This window comes from Notamacropus eugenii, chromosome 6 (assembly GCF_028372415.1).
Source record: "Notamacropus eugenii isolate mMacEug1 chromosome 6, mMacEug1.pri_v2, whole genome shotgun sequence".
In the NCBI taxonomy this organism is placed as follows: Eukaryota; Metazoa; Chordata; class Mammalia; order Diprotodontia; family Macropodidae; genus Notamacropus; species Notamacropus eugenii.
Genome location: NC_092877.1, coordinates 380926645 through 380950551, shown reverse-complemented (window position 1 = coordinate 380950551; position 23907 = coordinate 380926645).

The following is a 23907-nucleotide window of genomic DNA, read 5'->3' as shown; positions in this document are numbered from 1 at the left end:
GCACTGAGGCTGGGAAGCAGCATTTGATTCTCAGACCCCAAGCGTGAGCTGGGAGGATCCGGAGGTGAGGTGGGTGTGAGGAGAATATTCAGAGCTCAAGTCACTGGCTGGGAAAATGCCCAGAAAAGGGAAAAAAAACCAAGACTATAGAGGGTTACTTTTTTGGTGAGCAGGTTTCTCCTCCCCTCCCTTCTGATGAGGAAGAGCGGTGCTCACCATCAGGGGAAGACACGGAAGTCAGTGCTTCTAAATCCCAACCCACTCAATGGGATCTGTTCTGGGAAAAGGTCTTAAAGAGCCCAAACAATTTTCAAAATCATGATAGAGAGGTGGAGGAAAAACTGGGAAGAGTAATAAAAGACTTGCAAGCAAAGTATGAACAACAAATCAGCACCCGGCTAAAGGAGATCCAAAAAAAGCTGAAGAAAATAACACCTTGAAAAATAGGCTAACTCAATTGGCAAAGGAGGTTCAAGAAGCCAAGGAGGAGAAGAATGCTTTCAAAAGCAGAAATAGCCAAATGGAAAAGGAGATTCAAAAGCTCACTGAAGAAAATAGTTCTTTCAAAATTAGAATGGAACAGATGGAGGCTAATGACTTTATGAGAAACCAAGAAATCACAAAACAAAACCAAAAGAATGAAAAAATGGAAGATAATGTGAAATATCTCATTGGAAAAACAACTGACCTGGAGAATAGATCCAGGAGAGACAATTTAAAAATTATGGGCCTACCTGAAAGCCAGGATCAAAAAAAGAGCTTAGACATCATCTTTCACGAAATTATCAAGGAAAACTGCCCTGAGATTCTAGAACCAGAGGGCAAAATAAGTATTCAAGGAATGCACAGATCACCGCCTGTAAGAGATCCAAAAAGAGAAACTCCTAGGAACGTTGTGGCCAAATTCCAGAGTTCCCAGATCAAGGAGAAAATATTGCAAGCAGCTAGAAAGAAACAATTCAAGTATTGTGGAAATACAATCAGGATAACACAAGATCTAGCAGCTTCCACATTAAGGGATCGAAGGGCATGGAATATGATATTCCAGAAGTCAAGGGAACTAGGACTAAAACCAAGAATCACCTACCCAGCAAAACTGATTATAATACTTCAGGGGAAAAATTGGTCTTTCAATAAAATAGAGGACTTTCAAGCATTCTTGATGAAAAGACCAGAGCTGAAAAGAAAATTTGACTTTCAAACACAAGAATGAAGAGAAGCATGAAAAAGTAAATAGCAAAGAGAAGTCATAAGGGACTTTACAAAAGTTGAACTGTTTACATTCCTACATAGAAAGACAATATTTGTAACTCTTGAAACTATTCAGCATCTGGGTACAGGGTGGGATAACACACACACTTGCACATGCACACGCACACATACATAGAGACAGAGTGCACAGAGTGAACTGAAGAGGAGGGGATCATATCTTTAAAAAAAAATGAAATCAAGTAGTGAGAGAGAAATATATTGGGAGGAGAAAGGGAGAAATGGAATGGGGCAAATTATCGCTCATAAAAGAGGCAAGCAAAAGACCTTTTAGTGAAGGGAAAAAGAGGGGAGGTGAGAGAAAATCATGAAGTTTACTCTCATCACATTCCACTAAAGGAAGGAATAAAATGCACAGTCATTTTGGTATGAAAACCTATCTTACAATACAGGAAAGTGGGGGATAAGGGGATAAGCAGGGTGGGGGGGATGATGGAAGGGAGGGCACGGGAAGGAGGGAGCAATTTGAGGTCAACACTCATGGGGAGGGACAGGATCAAAAGAGAGAACAGAAGCAATGGGGGACAGGATAGGATGGAGGGAAATATAATTAGTTCTTACATAACACTACTATTGTGGAAGTCATTTGCAAAACTACACAGATCTGGCCTATATTGAATTGCTTGCCTTCCAAAGGGAAGGGGTGGGGAGGGAGGGAGGGCAGATTGGCAGACAGGGGCAATTAGAACGCTCGGTGTTTTGGGGTGGGGGGAGGGGACAAAAGGGGAGAAAATGTGGAACCCAAAATTTTGTGAAAATGAATGTTAAAAGTTAAATAAATTAATAATAATAAAAAAAGAAACTCCTAGGAATATTGTGGCCAAATTTCAGAGTTCCCAGGTCAAGGAGAAAATACTGCAAGCAGCTAGAAAGAAACAATTTGAGTATTATGGAAATACAATTAGGATAACACAGATTCTGGCAGCTTCAACATTAAGGGATGGAAGGACTTGGAATGGGATATTTCAGAGGTCAAAGGAACTGGGATTGAAATCAAGAATCACCTACCCAGCAAATCTGAGTATAATACTTCAAGGGAATAAATGGTCATTCTATGATGTAGAGGACTTTCAATCAATCATATTGAGAAAAAGACCAGATCTGTATAGAAAATTTGACTTCCCAAGACAAGAATCAAGAGAAGCATGAAAAGGTAAACAGAAAAAGAAAAATCATAAAAGACTCTCTAAAGCTGAACTATTTACACTACTACATGGAAAGAAAATATTTATAACCCTTGAATCTTTTCTCAGTATTTGAGTAGATGGAGAGATTGTACATACATACACACACACACACACACACACACACACACACACACACACATATAGATAGAGAGTACAGGGTGTATTGAATCAGAAGAGATGATATCCACACAAAAAACAAAATGAAATACAATAAAAATTAAGAGGTGAAGGAGGAAAATACTGGGAAAAGAAAGGGAGAAATGGAACAGGGCAGGCTATAACTCATAGAAGAGATAAGAAAAATTTTGTTCAATGGAGGAGAAAAGGGAGAAGGGGAGAGGGGAAAAATGAAGCTACTCTCTACACATGTGGCTGATGGAGGGAATAACATGCTCACTAATTTGGTATGAAAATCTATCTTACACTACAGGAAAGTAGGGGAGGAGGTGACAAGTGGGGTGAGGGGAATGTTAGAAGGGACGGCAAATGGGAGAAGGGAGTCACTAGAAATAAACACTTTTGAGAACCGACAAGGTCAATTGTGGGGGAAAAAATAAGGGGGGATAGAGTAGGACAGAGGGCAATATAATTAGTATTACACAACATGATTATCATGGAAGTCTTTTGCAAAACAACACACGTTTAGTCTGTATTGAATTGCTTGCCTTCTCAGTGGGGCTGGGGAGGGAGAGGGGGGAGGGAGAGAAGTTGAAATGCAAAGTATTAGCAACAAATGTTGAGAATTTTTATTGCATATAATCGGGAAATAAGAAATACAAGAAATAGGGTATAGAAATTTATCTTGCCCTACAAGAAAAGAGAGAAGATAGGGATAAGGGAAGGGTGGGGTGTGATAGAAGGGAGGGTACATTGTGGGAAGGAGTAATCAATGCAAGGTATTAGGAAGCAGAGGGAAGGGAGTGATGGGGAGAAAAATTGGACATGTTACAAAGTGAGGTAAAAGCAATTAGTATTGAAAAAACTGACTGAATTAATTACTGAGAATAAATCAATGACATCTTTAGTTTGGGGAAAAGAATTTTAGCCTAAATTTCCTAGAGGCAGCTAACCTCGGGTAAAATTTGGCATTGATGGAAAAGTTAAGGTTTTAATGGTAAATTTGATTTTATGATCGTTATCTAATCAGGAACTAGAACATGTATAGAAAGGCATGTAAGCCACTTAAGACTTGCCTCAAAAGATGTTCCTTAGCCAAAGTGGAATTATCATCATATTTGAAACCTGGTTATTGGAACCTGCCATTTTTAGATGCTACGGGACTATAAAGTGACTGTTCTTCTGAGTCTAACTCCAAGTATGGAAAGCAAGAAAGGTGGTCTAAGCCTCCCATCCATGATGCCAATAAGCAGTTGAGATGCTGGTATGAACTGCAAAAGGTGATCTCATGGGAAGGGTGGGAGAGCGGCTGTTCAGCCGGGGCTGACATAGGATTCTCCTGACTCAATTTCCCCACTGACACCTGGCAGACTTTAAGCCTGACTGAATAGAAGTAGACAATCTAATCCTGCCTGGAATTGACATGAAGTTGGGGAGATATTATATCTCTGCGATGTTCCTACTCTTTGTGCCAATTTCCTGTAGTCAAAAGGTTTGTAAGCTTAATACCAGATCTACTCAATTATAGATTATGGGTAGGGGAATATTCGAGGTTAAGTCTAAAATTAAGCTATCAGGCATAGGACTTTAGACCAACAACAATAAGTTAGGGTCCTTTAATTCTTAGTAATACTGTGGAGACAATTAGGTCAAGACCTTGTGAAGCTAGCAACATACATATTATTTGTGTCTCAGTTGGTTAATGTTTAAAAAAAAATCTTTTGTGGTCCATTTTGTAAATGCTTTAAAAAGAAGTTATCACCTGACCAAAAGTTTGAATTGCTTTATCTGTTATAAACTGTGTTAAAAATGAAAAATTAAATTAAAATAAAAGAAAATGCCCAGTGTCAGGAAGTTGAGTGACTTGTGTAAGAGCAAGGAGGCCAAGGAGGCCACAAGCCAAAGAATAAGATCAGAGGCTGGTGGCCTGTCATCTCTGCACTTACTGAAGCTGGTCTCTTGGACTGAGAGCATTTTGAAGTGTATGAGAAGGCTACCTGTGAAAAGTACCCTGACCCAGCCTGTTTGTCCATCAAGGATCATGCTGGTCACATCCAGCAAGGCTAGTAGACTGGCCCTTAGGGTCTGAAGACTGTTGTGAGAGTTCTAGGCTCAGGACTTATTTTATCTCCCCTGCAATCTACATGCAGCAGCAACAGGACAGGAAATGTGGAGCAACCACAGCCACAGGACCATTAACAGTGAAAGCTTTTTCAGGAGCAAACCTAATGAGGCTGAGAGTGGCCTCCAACTCAGGCTCAAGGGAACTCATCTGCACTCCTCACTACCTTTGATGTGGGGAGAGATTAGCTTTGTTCACAGATACACTGCATTGAGTCTGGGCCACAGTCCATTTAGGTTCATTCAGAAGGAAAACCAACAACCTCATTTCTCAGCTCCTTAATTCTCAGCAAGTTTGTGGGTGAGAGACTTTTTTCTTTATTTTTGACATCTAAGTAACAATTATCTGATTTCCCTCAAAGAGTAACACAAAATCTTAAAATGTCAGAACTGTATAAGGCCCAAGAGATAATATAGCCTGACCAGGAGCTGAGCAGGTACACTCCCTGTTAGATGCTCTAACTTAAATTCTGTGGCCTCTACTTATTAGAAGACCTTGGGAGCTCTCACCATATTACCAGAGAAGACATTCCATTTCTCCATGTTTCTGATTATCAGGAAGATTGACTTCTTTCTTTAAAATATTAAATCAAAATTTATCTGTTCAACTTCCAACCTTACCTTCTCCTTATTCCCTTTAGGGTCAGCCATACAAGTATCTCATCAATTTCATGGTCATTAACACATTTGAAGGCAGATTTCAAGAACCCACTAAACCTTCCTTCTCCAGACTAACCATCCCCATCATGAAGTCCATTAGTCCTATCCCTCTGGCCACTCCTCTGGAGCTACTCCAGCTGTGTTCCTCCTAAGTTCTATTCTCAAAGAGGAATATAACCCTCCATAGAGTACCTGACTAAGACCAAGAAACAATGACAATGCTTGTTCTTCTCATCATAATTCAAGTAGTGTGGCCTAAATGTCATAAATCTGTCACATTGGACATGTTGAAGTCCTCAATGACTGTAAGAGGTCCTTTGTAAACTCCCATAAAGCAGCATTACCTAGGGATGCAGACAGAGCCAGGACAGGACCCTTGGCAGGGAGTATACTTCAAGGTTGGCTATGCTGTGTTAGCACTGAAAGGCGAATGTTTGCTCTCCAAATAGTATGATTTTCTGCCTTAGAGTTTATTTTAGGTCATTAGCATCTTCTCAAGAGCTTGGAAGATGGCTCTCATACCCCTGGGAGGCTGTGTGAACACTGGAATTCCTGTAAAAACAAAGTAGTTATCTCATCCAAAACTGCCCTGAATAGGAGTCCTCTCTAGAAACTCATTCTCTCAGTGAGGGATTTGTCATTTTCATTCATCAGTTTCTAGAAAATGGGAGGGAGAGAGTTGAAGTCGCTCAATGAAGAGCAGGAATTTTCATCTGCTATCTTTTCCTTGGGGCCAAATTTCTTCATAATGGCTGTGCAGCACGCAGTTTTAGTAGGTCTGTTGTTGTGCCTTTGGTTTCTATTATCATAGTCTACCTTGTGGCCCTGGTTCTGTTTATTTCCCTCCTGCCTCAGTTCCTTTAGATCTCTCCATGGCTCTCTGAATTTGTAATTTATCCTTGCTTCCAGGGTAGTAAGAGCCCCTTATATACACATCCCATAGCTTGCTCAGCAATCCTTCAGTCCATGGACATCAACTTCACTTCCAATACAGTTCTATCACAAGAGTGTGTTGATGTCTATGAGGCCTTTCTTCTCATGGATCAGGGACTTCCTGAAGTGGCAGGTGTGTCCTGCCCACAGTCACTTCCTGATTGTCACTTCTTTAAGTATAGAGAAATGTGGGAAAAAACTTTAGTGCACAGAGGACCCCAGTAGGCTACACATGGTTTATTCTCCTCATAAGACCATTTACTGTAGTTATCTATAGAAAGAACTGTTCTGGACTCTTCTGACTCAAAAGTAGGTTTGTGTCTGTCTGTAGTATGTATTAACCCTCTCTTGCATATAGAACATGAGTAGATATTTTGGAAAAATATTTCTATGGTGTGAAGCAAAAATTATTGGATAAAGCAGGGGTCAGAAGGCCTGTGCTCTAGCCCCGGCCATACCACCTGCTATCTCTACAAATGATCCTGGTCTAGTTGCTTCCCTCTATGGGCTACAGTTTTCTCATCTGTAAAATGAGGTATTGTGTTAGATGATTTGAAGATGCCTTGAAGTCCTAACAACCTCCGACAGACCAGAAAATAGGAGATTGAGAAGGGACTTGGCAGCTGTGAGCACGTATATGAACATATATCACGGCAAGAGGGATGATTAGATTTGTTCTGGTTGGCCACAGAGGGCTGAACTAGGAGCAAACATAAGGAAATGAACTACGTGGTCTCTGAAGGGCCTTCCCACCAAGATGTTATCTTTGCTCTGATTTGCAACCCTGGGACTTCCCAAATCAAAATCCCCTTCTCTAGTCACGCTTTTCTTCTATTTATCATTTCCCCATCATTAGAATGTAAGCTCCTTGAGTACAGGGATTATCTCACTTGTGTATGTGGATCCCATCACCTGATACATGACAGGCACCAAATAACTCTGTAATCAATTCATTGATCATTCATTCATTGATGAATGTGACCTGGGTCAGGTTGTTTCACTCCTCTGGACCTACATTTTTTTCATTTTCTTCTTTTAAACAAATGACATTAGTACTATTTGCTCTGCCCAAAACACTGGGACATGGAAAGGCTCGTACAAAGACGACATACTTCTTACAGATGGACCCAGGATGTAAATCTAGAAGGGAATGGAAACTGTCTTCCTCCTACTTGATCTCCTGATCTTCTGTAAGTCTGTACTCAAGTTGTTTGCACTGAAATTCCTTTAGATTTATATGTCCCCCATTCCCACCACAAATGCCAAAGCCAATTAGACTTCTGTTTAAAGATTAAAATGACTCATGATAGAACAACAAGAACAAGAAGAAGAACAAGAAGTGGTAATGGTGGTGGAAGAAGACTGGTGGTACTAACAGTGGAGGTGTAGATGGTGGTGATGGTAGTGGTAGTAGTAGTAGAAATAGATCTATGATTCTATTGGTATCAAAAATTCTTAATTAGGAATCTCCCTCAGCTCCTATAGATTAGAATCTGCTAAGCAACAGAGGCTTTTAAGATCAGAGATATAAAGTTGGGAAAGAATTTATAAACCATACAGTCAAAACTCTTCAAGATGGTAAAGACTGGAACTTGTCTGAGATTTCTCAAGTTACTCTCCAAACAACTTTAAAATAATGCCTTAAAATGAATTCTAGAATGGCAGCAGCAACAAAGAGGAGTGGCAAAACAATTTTCTAGCCCAAGATCACTTAGAAGATCAACAGGAAAGGTCCGGGTTGCTGGAGTGAGGCTGGAGTGTGATTCAGCACAGGCTATGCCTTCACAAGCCAGCAGTGTGATGCCTGGCAGGTCAGCAGAAGTCCTTCAGGATGACTAAATCAATGGCAGCAAGTTCTGTAGCTCTCAGCACAGACATGGTAAAGGGTTCAGACAACTGGTCAGAAGGAGAGTACATAGTACCCTTTGGTGGTACTGTGTGCCAGACTGTTGCATTGGCCATATGGGAATGTAAGAGGCAGGCCCAGATCACAGCCCCAATGTAAGGAAGAGTGATAACACAGTGTAGCTTATGGGCTGTAGGGAATAGGGACCCTAGGCACAGTTTGAAGGCAGAGAAGAGCACTTGAGGTTACTCACAGACCAGAGGACAGGAGAGCAGTGACTGCACCTTTTCTTAAATCATACCATTTTGGACACATAGCTCCGAACCCACAACCCATAGAACAACTACAAAGAAGTAACTCACGGCGAATTCTGCACCCAGAGGTCACAGAACATTGGAGCGAGGGAGATTTCTGTTCCGGAGAGACCTGCAAACCTCTCGTAAAAGGTCCTTCGTGCTGCGGACTGGGCGCCGGGACTGGGAGCTGAGTACAGCCCTGCCGTGGCCGCGGCACCGAGAGGAACAGATCCGAGCAGGCTTCAGGGACGGGATCTCCAGCGGCCGCACAAGTACCTCCACCCACAGGTGACGGGGGTCTGTGAGAGAGTCTCTTTGGCGGGTCGAGGGGGGAGTGGGGTGCTCCCATGGCTCGGGCCCCCTCGGGAGACAGAAGCTGAGGGGCAGCGGCAGACCAGGGCTCCCCAAGCAGGCAGGAGCCTGGATCCATTGTTGAAGGTCTGTGCATAAACTCCCTGAGGGAACTGAGCCTGAGAGGCAGCCCTGCCCTCACCTGAGCATCTGAATTTAATCTCACACTGAATAGCAGCCCTGCCCCCGCCCAAAGCCCTGAGGCTGGAAGCAGCATTTGAATCTCAGACCCCAAACACTGGCTGGGAGGATCAGGAGGTGAGGTGGGTGTGAGGAAAATATTCAAAGGTCAAGTCACTGGCTGGGAAAATGCCCAGAAAAGGGAAAAGAAATAAGACTATAGAAGGTTACTTTCTTGGTGAACAGGCATTTCCTCCCTTCCTTTCTGATGAGGAAGAACAATGCTTACCATCAGGCAAAGACACAGAAATCAAGGCTTCTGTGTCTCAGCCCACTCAATGGGCTCAGGCCATGGAAGAGCTCAAAAAGAATTTTGAAAATCAAGTTAGAGAGGTGGAGGAAAAGCTGGGAAGAGAAATGAGAGACATGAAGTCAAAGCATGAACAGCAAATCAGCTCCCTGCTAAAGGAGACCCAAAAAAATGTTGAAGAAAATAACACCTTGAAAACTAGCCTAACTCAATTGGCAAAAGAGGTTCAAAAAGCCAATGAGGAGAAGAATGCTTTCAAAAGCAGAATTAGCCAAATGGAAAAGGAGATTCAAAAGCTCACTGAAGAAAATAGTTCTTTCAAAATTAGAATGGCACAGATGGAGGCTAAGGACTTTATGAGAAAGCAAGAAATCACAGAACAAAGCCAGAGGAATGGAAAAATGGAAGATAATGTGAAATATCTCATTGGAAAAACAACTGACCTTGAAAATAGATCCAGGAGAGACAATTTAAAAATTATGGGACTACCTGAAAGCCATGATCAAAAGAAGAGCCTAGACATCATCTTTCATGAAATTATCAATGAAAACTGCCCTGAGATTCTAGAACCAGAGGGCAAAATAAATATTCAAGGAATCCACAGAACACCGCATGAAAGAGATCCAAAAAGAGAAACTCCTAGGAACATTGTGGCCAAATTCCAGAACTCCCCGGTGAAAGAGAAAATATTGCAAGCAGCTAGAAAGAAACAATTCAAGTATTGTGGAAATACAATCAGGATAACACAAGATCTAGCAGCTTCTACATTAAGGGATCGAAGGGCATGGAATAGGATATTCCAGAAGTCAAAGGAACTAGGACTAAAACCAAGAATCACCTACCCAGCAAAACTGAGTATAATACTTCAGGGGAAAAATTGGTCTTTCAATGAAATAGAGGATTTTCAAGCATTCTTGATGAAAAGACCAGAGCTGAAAAGAAAATTTGACTTCCAAACACAAGAATGAAGAGAACCATGAAAAGGTGAACAGCAAAGAGAAGTCATAAGGGACTTACTAAAGTTGAACTGTTTACATTCCTACATGGAAAGACAATATTTGTAACTCTTGAAACATTTCAGTATCTGGGTACTGGGTGGGATTACACACACACACATGCACACATGCACACACACATAGAGACAGAGTGCACAGAGTGAATTGAAGAGGATGGGATCATATTTTAAAAAAAAATGAAATCAAGCAGTGAGAGAGAAAGATATTGGGAGGAGAAAGGGAGAATTGAATGGGGCAAATTATCTCTCATAAAAGAGGCAAGCAAAAGACTCATTAGTGGAGGGATAAAGAGGGGAGGTGAGAGAAAAACATGAAGACTACTCTCATCACATTCCACTAAAGGAAAGAATAAAATGCACACTCATTTTGGTATGAAAACCTATCTTACAACACAGGAAAGTGGAGGATAAGGGGATAAGCAGAGTGGGGGGGGATGATAGAAGGGAGGGCATGGGGAGGAGAGTGCAATTTGAGGTCAACACTCATGGGGAGGGATAGGATCAAAAGAGAATAGAAGTAATGGGGGACAGGATAGGATGGAGGGAAATATAGTTAGTCCTATACAACACAACTATTATGGAAGTCATTTGCAAAACTACACAGATTTGGCCTATATTGAATTGCTTGCCTTCCAAAGGGAAGGGGTGGAGAGGGAGGGAGATAAAGAAGTGGGAACTCAAAGTGTTAGGATCAACTGTAATGTTCTTACCACTAGGAAATAAGAAATACAGGTAAAGGGGTATAGAAAGCTATCTGGCCCTACAGGACAAAAGAGAAGACAGAGACAAGGGCAGAGAGGGAGGATAGAAGAGAGAGCAGATTGGTCATAGGGGCAATTAGAATGCTTGGCGTTTGTGGGGGGAGGGGAGAAAAGGGGAGAAAATTTGTAACCCAAAATTTTGTGAAAATGAATGTTAAAAGCTAAATAAAAAAAAAAAAATGTCAAATCATACCATTTTGGAAGAATCGAATATTTACAGACCTCCAGCACTAGCTCTGAAAACAGCAATACAAAAAATAATCTGGAGCTTGGGACAATGTTCCCTCCACCCCAGGTGCAGAGTTCAACTTTAACATAAAGTTGAACGTCAAGAAATAGGCTGGGAAAATGAACAAGCTGCGACAGCAACAACAAAACACCTAACCATAGAAAGTTACTGTGGTGATAGGGAAGATCAAAACACAAACTTAGAAGAAGACAACAGTGTCAAAACAGCTACATCAAAGCCTCAAAGTATGCCAAGACCTGGAAATCTATCTGCCAAGACAAACCATGGAACTATATACACACAATTACAAAGCACTTCTCACACAGATATAGTCAGATCTACACAACTGGGAAAGATCTTCATTGTTCTTGGGTAGGCTGAGCCAATATAATAGAAATGACGATTTTACCTATATTAATTTACTTCGGTGAATATTCAGTGATATTCCAATCAAACTCTCCTCAAGAAAATTTTTTAGAGCTCGAAAAAAAACTTAAAGAAAGAAATCATCTGGTCGAGAGTTGCCTCGGACAAAAAGATACCTTGCACAAAGTCATTCCACCAGAACGTGTCATAGGCCGGACCCGAGTCTGCTTGACTCTCAGCACTATACTGCAGCACACTCCTCTAGTGAAGTGGTATTTCCATCACTCCACAACTGGTAATCCTTTCTTGAAACTATCCAGGCTAACTTCTAGAGACAATTGATGATAGAAGAAATGTATGTATCAGCGCTTTCAAGAGCTGACTTGAAATTCACTTCCTCAAGGCAAGCCAACCAGATCGGGGGCTACCTTTCCCTTCTCCTTCCCTCCATCTGTACTTTCATGCTGCTTTTATATTTGGTGTTCTCATCTGCACCTGCTGCTCATCGATGCTTATTGCCTCTTAGATGTCTTTGGCAGTTCCCCAGAAGTAGACAGTATGTCCTCTGATATTTTTCACAAGAAACAACCTACATACACTTTTATTTTCATATCACCTTAAACCCAAGGCTATATGCCATAAGTGAAGGAGTCTTAGTCATGGAGGCAACTACTATGTGCCAGGAACTGTGATGGGGGTACAAATAAACAAACAGACAATATATAATTAAGGCATAAAGACTTGGGTCTAGCTTCAGACACTGCACTCTGAGACTATGACTCTGTCATAATCTCTGGGAATCTCAATTTGCCCATGTTCAAGGAGTATAGGAGATGGAAGTGGTAAATAACTTGTAATGACTCCCTGATTCACTGTAAACTGACAATAACGCTGCACATAGAAGTCATCATTACTATCACCAATGTTTTGTTCTTCAGGTTCAGGGTAGCCACCCTCTTCCCAACAAGACCCAAGAGCCTGCCAAGAAGATACAGCTTCTCCCTACTGCAGCAGTATAGACTCTTGAAAGTATGGGGTGCCCTCCAAGCTGTTTTCAGAGCCTGAAAAACCAGGAAACCAATAGGTGTCCCAACACCTATGGAAAGTTGCCTGCCACAGATCCTGTCAGGGAAGCAGGATGTTTCCTCAACTTGCCAATTAAATTATCACCATTTTTTCCCCTGCATTTGTTAAACATTCAATGTGTGGAAGTCCTGTCAGTCACCACACACACACACACACACACACATACACACACACACAAGTACATGCACACATGCACACATACAAACACACATAGAAAGTTTGACCATTGAGGGAGGCAGGCACCAGACACATGCATTGCCTGACTAGCCTCCCACAGCCACTTGCCTTGATTGGCTCTGGGATGCTGCTGAAGCAGAGTAAAGGGCACAGGGAAGATTTTTTTTCCCACCCCCACATGCACCCATGCACACATACACACACAAACACACATGCACAGACATCTATTTTGGTTGCCCCAGAAGTACCTTTCCTCCATTGTCCAGTCTAGTTCTGCTCAGACAGCCAGAGTCAACTAACTACTAAGGTACTACACACATCACACCCAGTCAAGGATATGGTCAAAGTCTCCAGAAGTCCCTTTCTCCCTGTGGTGCTTCTGACTCTGGCCTCGACCCTTACATAGGTTACCTTTAGAAATCCCAAGATGAAAAAGGATTTTCACTGTTGTCTTCCTCACACACAACTCCACCCCATCCAAAGTAACCTCTCAGGATGCCATCACTTTCTGTGGACTCACTTCTTTCTCACCTGTCTTATATGAGGAACACCAAGCCCTTTTCCTGATAAGCAGCCTCACAACAGGTCTGGAGAAAGCAGAGCTGTTACAGTTCCTTGAGCCCAAACTGTCCTAAGAGAATGATTCAGCAGCACGTCTCTCTCTACACTTAGATAGTTCAATGGATCCCTTGGTGCCCCCTCATTGGAAGACCACAGGTCAGAGTTCCTCTCTGCTTTCTGCTTCCTTGACCAGCTGTGCTATGTCTTTCCAGAAAATCTTCAGGGAGAATTTAGCCAATGAAGCAGCAGAGATTAGGAGATTTAAGGGATTCAAAGTTTTGAATTCATCCACATTATGTAGAATCCTTGCTCTTGATTTTAGCTAGGTATTGTTTATATTTTTGAGTCCCATTTATTCCTATGCTTTCTAAAGCATTTAATAGAAATGTGTACTGTATTTCACCCAGAACCTTTTTTCTGTATCTCTTAAAATAATCATGTGATTTTTGTCATTTCTGCTATTGATTTAGACAATTGTGCTTATAGTTTTCCTAACATTGAATCAGTCCTACACTTCTGGTATAGATCTAAGTTGATCATAGTGGATGATCTTTGTGATACTATTATTGTAATTTCTTAGATATTATTTGATTTAATTATTTGCATCAGTATTCACCAGGGAAATAGTTTTACTTTATAAGTCTACAGTTTTTTTTCTGTTTTTTTTTTTCCTATTTTGTCCTTTTTCTCCTAACCTAGGTCACCCAGCTAGTATGTGTCAGAGGAAAGAGGTGAATCTTGTTCTCATTGAACCTGTAGCCAAGGTGAACTCTCTAGCCACTGTGCCACATGAGATTTATACATTTATAAGAGAAGTTATGTTTCCAAATAAGCTATTTGACCAGTCAATCCACAGGAGACCATTAGTCCTCACCCCACCTGAAAATAGAAACACACACACTCACTTGAGAAACTGAGATCATTAAAGAAAAAAAAACCTCCATTGCTCTTCCAAGAGACAATTCCTTAAAATAGATTAAAGTTGTTGGGTTTCTCTTTACCTAAGTAAACAGGAGATTATTTACTAAGATGGGCCATTGGTCTCTTCTTAGAAAAATGAAAAGCACTGGACCTGGACTGGGCTGGTTGCATTCCTGTACTTCCTGAGTTCCTGTCCATAAATCTGAGGAGTGTGTGGGGTGATCAAGGCAACTAGCACCTCTGACATAGGCTTTTCTGGGCCATTTTCAAGACTGTGCATCCACCTTTGGTGTTCACCTGATTCATCAAACTCTCATCTTTGCCTCCAAGAAGCAGTAGTGTGTGTAGTAGCCACATACTGATAAATTATCTCAGCAGACTAGCTAAATCAGGTTAAGGGTAACTGATAGGCCTCAAACCTGTTGGTAAGTTAAGGGAATGTCTACCCCAAGTATGTAAAGATTTTCCCTTGGGAGAATGAATGTATAAAGACAATTTGTTCCACTGAATATGAAGGCACTGTGGAGTGCTTAGAACTTGGTCAGGCATCCAAGATGCCAAGGTCATCTACTGTGACCTAGGTCATTGCCAATCATCTTGACTTTTACTCTACTACTGGACTTCAATGACTCAGGAAAAGAGAGTGAGGCTGAAGATTTTGTGCAACTCTGCCTCACTTTAATCCAATTCACACAAAAATCAAGGTGTCATTGTGATGTCACTGGTTTTCTTTGAAAATGAAAGACAAACAATAACAACATAGATCTCAGTAGAGGGAAAAGAAAATAGGGGACCATGGACCGGGAGCTTAACAGGGGCTCCAACAGGCAGACAGATCACCCAAGTGGCTCCATTCTTGTTTACTGGAGTGTATATAGTCAAAGTCAGTGTCTATGGCCCAAGAAAGTACACTGGAAATAAAGTACTAAACACCATCAGCATGCCAAGGTGGAGTAAGATTCAGTCCCACAACATCACATGGTCCTTGTCAAGTTTAACCTTATTGTGAAGTAATGGAAACTGAGTCCCCAAAACTGAGGGTGATCTGCTGGGACTTGAACCTAAGGGCCACACCTGGTCCAGTGTTCCTGTCATTGTCATGAGGCTTCTATGGGTGGGAACTGCTGAACTCTAGAGGTCCCTCCTCCACAAGGATTCTGGGATGACTAATGATCCAAATCGATAAGCAAAGTCCAAACTCAGCGGCAGACAAGGAAAGCAGCAAGTAGAAATCAAAAGCCAAATACAATTTAGTGGTGCAAACTTTCCTCGCACGCCTTGAGGGCAGGGCACTGTCTTTGGCTTCTTTGTGTATCCTTAAGAGCTTAGCGCCTGGCACACGTGAGGAGCTTAATAGAAGTTTACGGATACAAATTCATTTCCATTAGCAGAGTGCCAGGGACATAACAGGGGCTTAATAAATGTTGATTGATGGGCAAGAGACTAAGAATACAAATTCGATTCCAGCCAGGCCATCAATTGTTTATTGGGTATTTACTCTGTGCCAGGCGTTGTGCCAGACTCTGGAGATGCAAAGATGAAAGAACAAACAGACAAACAACAGTCCTCTCCCCGACCTCCAGGGCTTTAACTCTTACTGAGAGAAAACCGTGTTTACGGATCAGTAAATGGAAATTATATTTAAAGTAATTCTTGCAAAGAGGGAGAGAGACCAAGAGGACGGAGCCGGAAAGCTCTCTTACGGACAGCTAGGTGGCGCTGTGGGGAGGGCACCAGACCTACGTCAGGAAGACCTGGGTGCAAATCCTGCCTCAGACGCTTGCTGGCTTTTGGATGCTGGCCAGGATCTTATCCTTTTGTGCACCAGTTTCCTTATCTGTAAAATTAGTATGATGATCACTTGTAACTCCCAGGGTTGCTATGAGGAAATATGCGTCTGTATACACACACGTAAGCACACATATATGTATGTGTGTATGTATGCATGTGTGCTGCGTGTATATATGTGTACATGTGTGTGTACATAGACACACATACATACATATATGTACATGTGTGTATGATAGTTATGTGGGACAAATGCAATAAATAAATCCATAAAGAAATGGCTATGTGGTACATGTACATATGTATGTACATGTAGGTGGGTGAAGGGTCGCCTCCAAGAGGTTATAGTCACTACATAGCTTGGCTGTAAATGTCATGAAGAGACTGAATTATTGTACTAATTTCCATTGCTATCTGGTAGTCCAAAAGTAGTTAAAAAGAAGGTTTTCCAAGGGCTAGTTATGTGATGTATATGAGACATAGCAAGCACTGAATAAATTCTTGTTGACTGATTGACTGACTGATTGAAGAAAGTTAAGAAGACGCAGTAAGAAGCAGCCTGGGCTAGTGGAAAGCAAAATGACTGGGGAAGCTGAGCTTCCAAATCTGCCTCAAAGTCGTAACTATTTGCATGGAGCTGTGTGATCTGCCCAGAGCTTCAGTTTCTTTACATATAAAACTAGGGTGCCAACACCCAGAGCATGTGCCACGCACCGTATTGTGAGCATCAAATGAGCTGATACATGTAAAGAAAACAATTCTAAAGCCCTCAACTGCTTAAGAAATTGCAGCTAGCATTACTCTCCTTCCTTCAGAAGATGGGAAAAGTATGTGTGCATGTATATAAATACATATTAGTGTATGTACCTATACACATGTGTGTATATTTTTCCCCTACTCAGCCTTGGCATGAGCCCATCTGAAGGAGCAGGTCTCATGAAGCCAGGGTCCCTTGATGCACCTTCACAGTGACAGGGGTCCTTGTTCTATGTGAAGCAATGGTAACATTACCAGATAGATCATATGAGCTAATTAATAGAACTTGAGCTCTGGGACCTTTCATTATATTATAATCCCGTACCAGCTTTCTGAGCTTTAACAAAAAAACTTCCTTCATTCATTAACTAGATGCAGTGAAATTTCCTTGCCTTTGAACACAAAGAAAGTGACAGTTATTGTCAGAGGGAGTAAGGAAGAAGAGAAGAATCATTAGATATTTTTCTAGAGTGGTTACTGTATATGTGTCTGTATGTGCATGTCTGTGTGTTTTTTTGCAAGTCATGAATGTGTGTGTCTGTGTTTATGTTTTTATCTGTATGCGTAGTATGTGTATGTAGCTCTGGAGGACAACAGACTATATATTTAGTGCTAGAAGGGACATTTGAAATCATATAATTCAACTTCATTTTGTACATGGGGAAACTGATTCTGAAAGGCAATAACTTTACTTACTTGGGGTCACTCACCTACGTGCTAGGAAGCAGAAATGATAGACAAGAAAGCTCCCTTGACTTTGGTTTGAGTGTATATGTGGAGGGAGAGGGAGAGAGAGAGAAAAGGAGAAGAGGAGAGGAGATAGATAGACACAGAGATAAACACAGAGACACAGAGAGAGATAGAGAGAGAGACAGGGAGAGACAGACAGAGAGAGGGAGACAGAGAGAGAGACACGGAGACACAGTCACAGAGAGAAGGGGAAAGAGAGAGAGAGAGAGAGAGAGAGAGAGAGAGAGAGAGAGAGAGAGCGCTTGGCATTGCCTATGTACCTGTGATGCTGTAGCAAAATCCCTGGCCTCAAATGTAATTACCAGATACACTAACCATGAACAACAATCAAGAAGAACGAAGGCCCTAACATTTGCCAAGTATCCATGAGAAGCTGGGCTCGTAGCCTAGGCTAATAGGTATCACTGAACCCGGAGAGTTACAAACCGTGGCTGGAGGGTATCTCTGGGAGAGTACAGCCTGTCCCACAGATGAAACAGAACAAGAGAGAGGGTGAAGGATGAGGGTGCTGACAAGCAATCTTCCTATGGGGAAACCCAGGAACAAGAGAAAAAACTTGGGGATGAACAATTCAGTGGAGACCAATGGAGAGAGAATGGAATTGTTTTTGTCACAGATGTATACTATAAAGCATCTGAACAAAAACAGGGAATCAATGAGGAGTCTGGGAAATGTTAACAAGCATGGTACCTAGAGGTGTGCTCTCATAGTGATGAGGGACTTCAAGTATCCAGATATCTGCTGAAACTCTCTCACCGCCAAAAGTTCTGTCTGTGTGTATGTGTACAAGAGCTTGACCTGGACTGTATTTTTTGGGGGGGATGGAGGATATTTTGGACGTACTGTTTTCGTTATACTGCTTTGGTAAATGTCTGTTTGTAAAAGCTAAGTAATTCTGGGTAGCTAACTGGTAATCAGCTGATAACAAGCCAGATGAAGCTTCATGTGCAGTTGTTTAAGAAACATCCAGCTCCTCAAGGTTACCTCTAGTTACCTCTAGAATGGGCATGAACCCTCTGGAGAGCCAACTTGCAAATGAAGGTGGGAGCTGCAGAGTGGAGGGATGGAGTGCTAAAATTTGGTAAATAATTTCATGTGATTCTTTTCAGAAAAGATGAGATGTTTGGAGGAGGAGATGATACAAACATCAATTCAGGATTGTCTGAATGACTAGATTCAGAATAGCTGTCGCTGGCTCATTGTCAGCTTGTCTAAAAGTCCAGTCTAATGCTCCTGTGGTCTGTGTTGGGCCTCTGGAGTGACCAACATTTTTGTCAATAACTTGGATGTATACTTTTCAAATTTGCAGGTGCCCCAAACCAGGCTTGAAGCCTTTGCCCGCTTCTAATGAGCCAAAATTCAAAAAGGACAAACACGAAGTCTCAGTTGAAATTTTAAAAATCAACTTCAGCAGATTGAAGCAGATTTTTTCATTTTATTTTTCTTGCTTTTTTGCAACATGGACAACATGGAAAGATGTTCCATATGACTTCACAAGTATAATTGATGTCATACTAGTTCTCATCTCAGTACATGGCGAGGGAGAAAATTTGTAACTCAATTTAAAAAAATGAATGTCAAAAATAAATACAGAGAAGAACATTAAATGAACTTTATAATTATGAAATAGGAAGATCATCCTTAGATCATGGTGCGTCTGAAAACAATCGGGGGGCTATTGGACTGCAAGTTTCATTTGAGTTGTCAGTATGATATGGTAAGTGGCCAAACCTCAAGGGATGACTGACTGCATGGAGGGAAAGTTTCCCCGGACAGGAAGTCAATGATCCTGTTGGCTCCTGCTCTGGCTAGAGCCCCTCCAGCCCCTTTCACTCAGTTTTGATCACTGCTATTGAGGAAGAACATGGATTGAAAGTAGAAGACCCATGCAAAACAGAAAGACCAGGGAAGTGAAGGACCACGAGTTCCCACAAACAGGATAAAATTAAGGGTATTTAGGTTTAAAGAAGAAAAGACTCGGGCTGAATATAGCACCTGTTTAAGTGTCTAAAAGGCTGGAATATTCAGAAGCAATGGGGCGATGAAACTATGCTTGATAAATGCAAGGGAAGGAAGGAAGGTGAAAAGAATTGTTTGTAGTGTTCCCACTATGTGCCAGGAGTTGATCGTTTCATCCTCACAACAACCCTGGGAGGTAAGTGATGTCAGAATCTTCGTTTTACAGTTGTTATATTACACAAACGTTAAAATCATTTTACAGCTGAGGAAATTAAGGCAAACAGGCATTAAGGGAGTTGCACGGGGTCATAGAACTAATAAACGTCTAAGGATGAATTTGAACTCAGATATTCCTGACTCTAGATGCAGAGCTCTAACTACTGAGCTACCAGCTGCCTCTCTGAACAAAAAGTTCCTATCTACAAATGGTTCCTGAAAATGAGAGCTGTCTCAGAGTGGAATGGGCTGCCCAGAAACAAGGGCTTCCCCTTGCTGGAGATCCCCAATCATGGCTGGGTAACCACTTGTTGGGATATGTAATAGTGGAGATGCATTTTGTTCATGGATTGGACTTGATGGCTGCTAATATCCATTACTAATCTCTAAGACTGTGATTCTGTGTGTGTGTACACACATGTGCACACACATGAACATGTGTGTGCTCTAAGACACTTGCTATGGGACTCTTTGCAGTCAAGTTAGACTCTTTGTGACCCCATTTGGGGTTTTCTTGGCAAAGACATGGAGTGATTTGAGATTTCCTTCTCCAGCTCATTTGACATGAGGAAACTGAGACAAACAGGTTTCAGTGACTTGCCCAGGGTCACACAGCTAGTCAGTGTCTGAGGCTGGATTTGTACTCAGAAAGATGAGTCTTCCTGACTCTTAGCCTAGGACCCTATCCACTATGCCATCTAGCTGCCCTGGAATACTCAGGAGTCCATTAAATCTGGCTCCTAGAAACAAGTCATCAATCCTTCCTCTCTTCTTCAGGCTTAGAACTTGGACTCTATTGCTTCAAGCTTGGCATACACTATACAGCTCCCACCAGTCAGTCAAGACTCAGATAAGCCCCATCACTGGACAAATAATACCCAACTGCTTCCCTATGGAGGCCTCATAGTTAAGAAATCATCAGAGACCAGAATTATTTTCTCCAGTACAATTTCCTAGGCAGCCAAGGAGCCTGGGGAGTGCCCCTGCTCTGCGGGAGGGGGCTTGTTCTTCAGACCTTCTCCAGGGGCTTGAGCTCTCTTTCTGCTAAGGCCACTCTTCAAATGTGGGGTTTTTTACAGGCTTCAGGGAGATTATAGAAGAGGAAGGGGGACAGAAAACAGCTCCATCCAAGGTGTTTGAATATTTCCAGTTCATTTCTGCCTCCTTGGTGGCTTAAGCATCACCTCCCATGCTTCTTTCTCCTCACTCCTTCTCATGAACCCTGACCATGGGACTCTTAGACACTGGGCCCACTCTTCATGGTTTGCAATGGATGGTCAGAATGTAGGAGCAATGGGAGAAAAATTTAGGATTTGGGTGTGGGGGCAGGGGAGACACCCTCTAACAATTCGAGTTATCATATAAAAATATATCAAGCAAAAATGGGTTTCCCTTCACTGAAGGTCTTCACACAAACCACATATCTTCTTGTTGGGCCTGTGCTTTTGGTAGGGAATGATTTGTTCAGGTTTGGTTTGGACCAGCCAATCTCTGACATCCTTATAGCCTAGAGGCACATTGATTCAGAGACAAAAGGAATCTCTGGTGCCATCTCAACTGAAGAAATTGAAGCCAGGGGAAGTTAAGGGACTTCTGTAAGGTAAGACAGGTATTCAATGTCAACGGTGATATTATACCCAGATCCTTCAGAGTCCACACTCCATTCGCTGTGCCAGGAGCCTCCCTTGACCACCTGAAACTCTGCTTGTGTGATTCAAGGCCTTCTCCAATATCAGACAGCCCTACTCAGTAGATAGCATCCAGTTAATTTTTGTACTTCCTTTTCCATTTGTTCAGTTTTCCTTTTCAAAGAGGTATTCTCATCAGTGAATTCTTTTTCTATAATTTTAAAATCATTGGCCAGTTTTTCTTCTATTTCCTTCTTCAGCTGTTCCAAGAGAGCTGGCTGTGCATGTGAGCAGTTCATAGCCCCTTGTGAAGTTTCAGATGGAAGTATAGTCTCACTACTGAACTCTTTGGTATTTGTGTTTTGGTCCTTGTTCTCATAGAAAGATTTTATGGTTTTTTCACCATTCTTTTGCTTTTTCTTGTCATGATGGTGATTGTGTGTTGTGGCTTCTGGTTCTTTCAGTTAAAAGCTGCAGAACTTGGTGTTGAGCTGACTTGTGTGAAAAAGCTAGGAGCAGATTTTTGTTTTGTGTTTCCCTGATCAGCCTGGGGGTTAGCTTGTTAAGTGTGAGGGAGGGGTGGTCTGGTCATGGGAGATCTCCTCAGCTGAACTGAGGCAAAGGCAAGCTCAGGGGATGGTGATCCCAGCTGCCCTATTGTCTTCCCCATGCCCCTGGAGTGCTGAGGCATGCCTAGATCCTAGTGCCCGTTTCCACCCCTCCTGGGGCTCCTCTCCTGGTGCTGAGGCTTGCCTTGGTCCTAGTGCAAGTTTCCACTGCCATGGGCCCCCTTCTTCTTCCGGTTTGCCTCTGCCACAGTGGGAGGAATCTCCCTTAGCTATTTTCCTAGCCTCAGGTGTTATGAGACTATTTGCCCCCTCTGCTGTTCCTGCTGATCCAGGATTTTTCTGGGGAAATATTTTATGGTTCTTTCAACATCATCAAGGGGAGGAGGAAAGAGCATTTACTCATCACTAAGCTATCCTGATTCCCAGAAGTTCAAGTAGGTGATTTATAGATGTTTAATCTTTGGGCTGAAAGTCTCAGGAGCTGATATCTGGTGCTCAGTGGTTGTCACTCACTCGACTCTGCTGGTCTCTCATCCTGGGCTGCCTATCTGTTGGCTCTGCCTGCTGCTGTCACAGGTTTTCCGGGGCCCTCGCATTCCACTGCACTGGATGTGCTGTGCTGTATGGACTCACCCCCATGGAACAGATTCTTCCCGTGGACCTTCCAGTCTGTCCTGGGCTTTGAATCTGCCACAGTCTGTCTCCTATTGTTTTCTGCACCTCCAAAATTTGGTCAGATTCTTTTTTTAGAGGTATGTGAAGGAATTTGTCTAAGAGCTTAGGTGAGTCATTGCTCTCACTCTGCCATCTTGGCTCTGCCTCTCAAGATGATGTTTGTAAAGCACTTTGCAAACATTATTTCCAGAGCTCCTAGATCTAGATATGAAAAGGACCTTAGAGTGCATCAATTCCAACCCTTTGATTTTACAAATAGAAAAAGTGAGGCACAATTATGTCCTTAGTTCACTTAGGTAAAGTGACTTGCCCATGGTCACACACAAGATCATGGACCTAAAGCAGAAGAACCTTTGGAGGTGCCCAATTCCAAACCCCTGTTTCTACAGATCAAGGAGCTGAGCTACAGAAAATCAAAGTAGTCCACTTTCCCTAGAGTTGAATAACCAACAAGTGCCTGAGTTGGATTTTAGGCCTGGTCTTCCCAACTTGGAGTCTACATGCACTATACCACACTGCCTCTGAAAGGGGAACAGAAGTACAAGCAATCATCACTCCCTTCACCCTCATCTTTCATTGGAAGAACAAAGAAGGAGACCTAGGCCTTTTGACTCCCAAGCCAGGGCTCAAATCCTTTTAAAGTGAATTGTGGTTGGAGGCTGTTCTGATCATTCCTTAACATAATTGGAAACACCCTGGGATCTTGCAAAACCAAGGCAGGGAACCACTCTTTTGAAGGTTTTATGATTTTGCAAACATTCCAGATCTCACCCAATTTGGAGCATGAAGGACCTAGTAGCTATGATTATGAAACTCTCCACCAGTCAGAGGGTTCATTTAATTCACTGAAGGCCCTAAGTGTTGTTGTTATGGCAGGCACTGTGCTAAGTGCTAAGAGCATGAATGCAAGGAGAAAACAAAAGACATTCCCTGCTTTCAAGGAGCTTATATGTTCATGGGGAAAGAAGATACACAAAGGTGGCTAAAACGGTGGAGGGATAGGAAGACGATACAGATGCCTAGGTCTGAGCATAGTGTTGAAGACCATCTGGAAAAGGAATGAAGGTCAGGTGGTCTGGGTCTGTCAAAATGGGACACCAAAAGGAACTGACCAATGGGAGAAGTGGAACTGCAGGAATGATGGAAGGACATTCCAGGGTGATCAGATTGCAAGGATGAAAGCCTACTCCAGACTGAGGAGGTCCCAGGTGCTGAGGAAGCTTCTGCTGGGCCATGCTAT